Here is a 7,711-nt window from a genome sequence, read left to right as displayed (position 1 = left end):
TTATTTCCTTTTGGACTTTGTTCCCAATAAATGAGCTAGTGGTAGATCAAACTAGACCTCTGCAGAATCTGGGTATTTTTCCAGCACTAGGTCCTCTGGTCCGCAGGGACAACTTGGTTCACAAGCTCTCTGAATTACAACCATGTTTGTCCCAAACCAAATCTGCAGCATACGCACCAGATTGGAGAAACGAAAACAGAGTTCAGGTGGTGTTTTACCAGCTTTCACAGCTGTTCTGCTCCACTCAAAGGCATCATCTCCTGTCTTTCAAAGGACGTCTTCCTGTTTGCATAAAATCCCACCACCTTTTTCTTTTTTCAAATTAGTTGTTTATTAGATGAACAACGATAGAATCAGAGGAAGTGAATGGAAAATATTTGTGGTTCTCAAATTGGAAACAGACCTCAGTGACTTTTCCTCTCCCCTGTGAGCGGGCAGTGAATCATAATTAAACCTGGACTTCTGGTTTGGTCCTGCTGAGATCAGAAGAACTGTGCTGTAAGAGGAAACGGGATCAAAGGAGTCACTGCTGACTCAGGCGCTGGCCCATCATTGGAGTAGAAAGTGAGAAATTACTCTGAGCATCTGGGAAAAACACTTCAATTTCCTTTTAAGGAAATAAAAATGAATCTTCTCAGATATTCCAATGTTTTAAATTTACCTAAAAAATTTAATTTTCTGCTACAAGATGAAAATCTGTCGGTCTTGTTCTGTTGCTGAACAAATAGACTGAAAAAGTTTGACCGTCATTTACTTAAAAAAATTACAAAAAGTGACAATATAACTGAGTAGATTTTAGACTTTAAGTAAAACTACTGATTTAATTAAGTAAACTTAAAACCATTAAATAGACAATGATGAAATCACTGATTAAAATATGTTGGATTTACTAATATTACAATGTTGATTAAATCCATCTATTGATTCTTTTTTTTGTTTTGATATTGATATTTACTAATTTCGAGGATAAAAATTATGCTTTCTTTCTAAATATCCAGATAAAAATAATTTGGATTCAATAAATGAGTTGCATCAAGTAGTTACTTGAAACAATGTTTCTTAAGTCAGCACATTATAACTGCTATTGTTATTCAATGTTTACATAAATTAATTGTTCAAATCACCTTTGAATTGGTACCACAGGCCCTAAAATCTACTTGTTATTGATTCTCTTGTTTGAACTTTTTTTCTTGTATGTTGAATCTATTTAATATCATGCTTTCTTTTTCAAAGACTTCATTGAAAGTCATTTAAAGCTGCACTATCAACTTTTAAAATGGGATTAAACTCTGCATGTATGTGGAATCAATTTTAACATATATACTGCTGGATTGTTCTATACTGATTTCATTATATTGTTCTAAAATGTTTAACTTTTTTTTTTTACTAAAATTAATAGATGTTCAAGTCATTTTTTAAAAATTAGTCATTTCTAAACTGAAAAAATGTATTTGTTGAATAACGCATCCAGTATTTGTGACAAGTAATGCTACTTTTCTCTCAGATGGAAAAGATATCTTTTGAAAAATTGTTTTAGTTAAAACTACAAGCTTGACCTCATGATGGAGTTAAATCCAGCCTCTGGTTTGATCGTAATGGAGCATGAATTTACAGATGTGGAGGATAAACAGTCTTATTTTCACAATCTCTAACCTGTTATCTCTGTAACTTTGCCCTAAAGTAGCTACAGCTTTAATATATTTACATTATCATCATTCCTTCTGCTGCTCAAACCAATCCTTGCTGCATTCAAGTCATACCAGAGCATGTTCATGTAAATATAACATGCAATCCAGCCCATTTTTTCTGTTTCTGTTTCATGTCAAGAAACCATCATCTGAAGAAGCTTTTTGTTGTAGATGAATGATCCCATTGCTCTCCATCTTCAGAGGTTGCCTGAACTGCCTGATCTCCAGTGTTAGTGAAACTGCATTCAGATCACATCTTATTTCTCATCTTCAGTAACCCCAGCACTCCCACAGAGCACTTACTGTCCCCATTTATCAGTAAAGATCATGAGAAAGGTCAGAGGTCAGCCTGACTTCCTGCAGGAACATTAATCTGATTGTCTCGTATGGATTCTGCATTAAGTCTCACGTTGCTCCTGCATCTGAAGCTGTGGAGAAAAAGTATAGAGGGCAGCAGACATAAATAAATCATGAATCTGCCATCTTGTGCTTCTGCAACAAACTGAAAAAACAACTCTGCAATAAACTCTACTTTGAGCTTCTGCCAAGAACATTGTTTCAGCATTTTAAATGAGCTGGACGCTGATTATAGCTCCTGAGATAAATACAATCCAGGGCAGATTTCTCATTTTATTGTCCATACATAAAACAAAAGAGGTTTTTTTTATTGCCGAAAAAGGCAAGTAAGAGAGTTATTGCAACACTTGGGCTGGAAAATGAATTTTTTCCTTCAAAGGTAATTTTGATGTTAGCTGATGTTTCTTATTTTCACCTGGAGAAGTGTGTCCAACAGATCTGCCCTGAAGATATCTTAAGTCAAACCAGCAGAACATCTGCAATTTAATCAGATACACAGAGAGATGCCAAAGTATAATAAACCAGGATTGAAGAGAAACATGAGCCTGGAAATTATTTAAAGGGGACCCAGTACACTTTTAAAAAAATTATAAGTCTGTGGGCTATTAAAAAAAAAACAATTTTCTTTAACTTTTTTTGCGCAAAGTAATTCTGTTGAGATTTAACCCACTAAGTTCTGCTTATTTTTAGCTCCTTTAAGGATGAAATGTTTTAAGCCTGTCACATTTATGCAAATATGCAAGTTGCTGCTGGCCATGACCTCCAAATCAATGTCTTCACCTGATACATGTGAAAATGACTGCAGAGATATACAACCATAGATCATTGAAAAACAGAAGTTGAGCCTCCTGCACAACCAACAAGAATGCAGCAAGTGGTTTCTTGGGTGGTAAGTCGGCAACAAAACACCCATCTTTTCCAGCAGCCATTGTACAGTAAAACTAGCTGAACAAATGCGTTTGTTTTCTAATAATGAAGTAGGTGACTTAAAAATATTTTGGTTTCCAGATACCCAAAAATATCAACTTATTGCCAGAGAACAGCAGGATCTTTTTTTAAGCACTTGGACTTTTTTTTGAAACAGTAGAAGCCCAAATGGTTGCACAAAATGTGTGTAAAAAGTCAATTTTGAATAAGGAATTGATCTAAAGCTAATCTGAGCTGAAAATTTTTTTTAGCACTGTACATTTAATTTTGGTTTATGTAATAGAGAAACTATGAGAATTCTGTACATAAATTTAGCAATTAAGTAAACTGCTACTACTAAAGTTGTAGTTTAAAAACTGAGCTGTAGGGTTTCTTTTTGTCTGCTACAGAAACCAAGAGCAGTAATGCATAGAAAAATACTACTGACGCCACTTAGAGATGAGGAACTATTTATCTCATAATCTGGAGATAATAAAACTTGTTTTCCCAAGATAATGGGTAAATATTGTTCGTGAATTTGACCTAGAAACCAGGACAGAGGAGCAGAAGATGTCACATCAAGGAACATTTCTCACTGATTGTACCAAAGTGATATTAAAAACACTAAAACTGGCCATTGTGATAAGTTAATCATCTGGTTATCTCCAAACAAGTTTGTTTTCTTGTTTAAAATCCAACACATTGATTTTGTTTTAAACATATTTTATCTGTTTTATATTTTTTCTTATGTTGTAAAATTGTTCTTCCTGTTCAGTCTTTTTGTTTTAAGAAACTTGTGTGTTTTTTTATTTTTTATTGAATTGATTACTTCAACAGAGTCTTCACTGGTCTGAATGAACACCACCAGGACAATGGATCATATTGGAGCCAGATCTTCACTGCTCTGGCTTCCTGTTTTTAAAAGATTATATTTTAAACCTTGTGCGTGTGAGGACTGAGGCAATCATAGAGGACAATGGCAAATGATACAAGTTTTACGTGTGTGGGGTTGGTTGGACCACATTTCTACATACAAGGGTTAAAACTCTGCTGTTGGTCCATGAGCCACTAAATGGTTGTGGGCCAAAATACATATGTCATTGACGTGTAACAAGCATCATAATTCTGCAGCAGAAGAAGCTAACGTGGTAAATCCAGACGTAAATAATGACTGAAAATTATAATTATGAAAACACATCACTGGTCTGGTTCTGACTACACATCCAAACAGACTTCTCTACAGAAGTTTCAATCAGTGATCCAATGAAGGCCATTGGTATTAGCTGTGCTTGTTTCTTTATTAGCTTCCTTCGTCTTGTGATCTTGTGGCGATACTGTCGACTGCCACTGTTGAAAACTATAACATTGATCCATAGACGTCAGCGCCCATTATTATTTCCGTAAACTGAGCACTGCTGTATGATGTCTACGTAATTAGATCCTGAAATAAGTATTTTTAATGTTAATTCTGACTTATGAGGTTCATTCAGATTTGGCTGAATAACAATGAGAAGACCATGTCGTGATTCCATTAAAACCTGCCCAATAGGAAGTGCATCTAAAAGCAGTTGTATTCACTGCTCAAGTGAATAAACCGTCATATTTCATTGTTGAAGAACAAAGATATGAGTATAAAAGCTATGACAAGCAAGGAAAATTAAGGGACCCCTGTCTTTATTAACCCTTGGGCCCCAATATGACTAAGCCCACCTCTGACTTTCTGAGGAGGGCCAAGCAGCTAATCCTGCACTCAGACAAAAAGAAAGTAAATCAAGTCAACTAAAGCTGGAGGAATGCTGCTCTAGCCCCCATGACAAATGGCAGACCTGCTGGAGGAAACTCCTACTCGATTCTGTGATCCGGTTCACCCATAAACCTTCCTGCAGAGTAACAGACCACCAAACGCCAAACTGTCTCCAGCTGTATTTTACCTGCGAGACATTTTAATCTACTCGTCAAGCCTGAACGTATTTGTAATTTATTAATGTATCGTACGATACACCAACACGCTGTTGCTTTATTCGCACTCACATGTTCAGAAACTCACCATACAGTTGGTAACTCAACACACAATGTAGCCCTGACGTTCTCCTGTTGGCTGTTTCGTTTCTTTGGAAATGCAGACATATAATAGTTTCTTTATTACTCTAAATAATTGTTTAGCACACACTGCAGCATGAGTAACTGCATTAGTTTCACACTAAACTAAAAGCACATCTATTGGTGTAAATCTTAAAGAACCTTAATGGCTATTTTTTCTAATTAAATTTTACTTTTAAACTACCTACAGATTTTATTATTTATTTAGTTAATTTAATCATTCAGTGGCATCAGAATCGGTAAAGCAGCATTACTGTAGGAAGATTACTTTTCTTTCTCTTTTTGACTGTTTTACTCAGGAAATAAAAAAACATTTTATATTATCAATAGAATATATTTGAATGTATTTGATTGGGTATTTCAGATAAATTCAACAGTAATTTTTTTTAATTTCTCAAAAATCGAGAGAATTTTGTTGTCATGCTCACATTTTGTCACAATATAACCACAAATGTCAATATATTTAATTGGAATTTCATGTTCGATTAACACTGAATAAAATTGCAAACGTGTGACATGAAAGGATGAAACTGTTTTTACAAAATTTAAAAAACAGGAAATTAAATGCATTTGTATGTGTGCAACATAGGCATGCTGTGTTAATACATCATTGACTCAACTTTTGTGACACTTCCAGCTGCAAATGTTTACCAATCTTGCGTAGTTTTGTCTTGTTCAGATGAGTCAGCAGCAGTGTGCGTAAACTGCGATGTTCTGTCAGACTCAGTCATCGTTTTCCAAGCAGGGGTTCAGGGCTGCAGGCTGATAAGTCAGCATGCTCCTAAATAAAGCCACATGTGTGCAGGTTGAGGTCAACCCATCAGCCGCTGCAGTCTGGATCACTTTCAGCTTGAGGAGGAAAAACGCCGGCATGTAGTGTGCAGTGAGGTTTTTACAAGAAAGCTGAGACAACAAACCTCTGACAGCAAGCTCACAGTCTCCAACCATTATGAACCCCGCTCTCTCCACGGCAGTAAATATGTTTTTATTAGTCTCAGCAGGAGTGCATTCAAGACTTCTTAAATATATTTTTGGCTGCTGAAGCTGATTTCAGGCCAGGTTTAAGTAAATATATGATCCCTAACTGCAGTCTGTTAAACCTCACTTAGTGATTGAAGTTGAAATGAAAAATAGGTGGCAACCAGTTGGACAAAAACTACTCTGCATTTCAAATTAGTTGTCATGTCCTGCAAAAGGCAAACTAAGGACCAGTTTTTTATTATTTCCAGATGATATGTTACATTTTTAAGAGTCTTAAAGTTAATTTTTTGAATCTGTTAACTTGATGTCAGAAGTTTTATTAATTTTGGATATTTAAATCAGAAGCCATCACTTTCAGACCTTCAGGGAAATCAACAAAAAACATAAGCAACAAATTCTAAAATACTTTATTAATCCCAAAGGGAAATAAAGTGAAAGGAGAATTAAATTTAAACCTCTCCCAAATGGTTCATGTCCTGTTATCTGTTAAATCAAGTCTGAGTAATTTTTTAAAGGGTTTAAATGTAATTTGCACTTACATAGGTTATTGTTGTCTTGTATTAAAACATTTTTGATCTGAAAATTTAAGCCAGACAAAAGAAAAAAACATGCAGAGATGCGTCAAGTGTGTTTCTTTCATAAGATGGAGACATGTTTTGTCTTTTTTGGTCAGATATTTAGATGTTTGATATAACTTGCTCAACTTCCCATTTTGATTAAAAATAATACAGCAGCTTTAAATTCTGACTTTTTTCATGCACTTTAAATAAAAGATGATCTTCCTTTCTGAGTTAAGTTTGCTGAGAATCAGTTAAATTATCGTTTTCAGCAACTGGACTTGAACTGATTTTATTGTTTCTTGAAGACATTTCAATTCTCATCAACAAGCTTCTGCAATTGTACTCCAGAAGCAAGAGTATTTGTAGTAAGAACAATATCACAATAGGGCCATTAGAGGCGACTCATGGGGCATCTTGGATACATGTGATACTGGCTGTTGCCTCTATTCAGCTCAATGTTTGGTTTATTGTTGCTTGACATTCCAAAAACCTCCCTAATGATGCCATGTGAGTCGTTCTGATCTGATGTCCCATGGTTTGAATTACTGAAAAACTCCCAGGAAGATGACTGAGAGCTGCAGATAAGGTGTTGGAAAGATGAAACCTAAAGCCACCTCAACTTGTGTCGGTTTTTCATGAGAGTGAAAACAATGCAAGTCAGGAAAAGGTTGGTTAATCACAAATGAAGTCATCATCACAATTTTCAGCAAAGCTAAGACAACAAGGTAGTTCCTTGATATCGTGTAGCCCTAGTGTTGATCCTCAAATTCGTAATAAAAAGCAATTTAAAATACCCTTGATCAAAAAAGTCACTGAAACATAACAGAATTTAGACAAAATATAGGTAGAAGTTAAATTTTATCCTAAAAATTAAATCTCTGCGGAGCTGTTACTTTAAATTCAGATGTAGACCAATATTATCTTATAAATTAGACGATTATTGCCAATTTTCTAAAATATCGGCAATTGTGTCAAGATTATATAACACATACTTAGATATCTTTTTGCTGACAGACGTATATTTGGGCAACAACACAGCCTGCTACTCGTATTCATGTCTATGTTGCCATAACAACCCTCGCGCCCACCTTACGTAACTGAACTCAAGGCCTGAGGGAA

This window comes from Poecilia mexicana, unplaced genomic scaffold (genome assembly GCF_051168715.1).
Source record: "Poecilia mexicana isolate PSO_F unplaced genomic scaffold, ASM5116871v1 scaffold_14, whole genome shotgun sequence".
Classification (NCBI taxonomy): domain Eukaryota; kingdom Metazoa; phylum Chordata; class Actinopteri; order Cyprinodontiformes; family Poeciliidae; genus Poecilia; species Poecilia mexicana.
Note: the sequence above shows the minus strand (reverse complement) of the source record.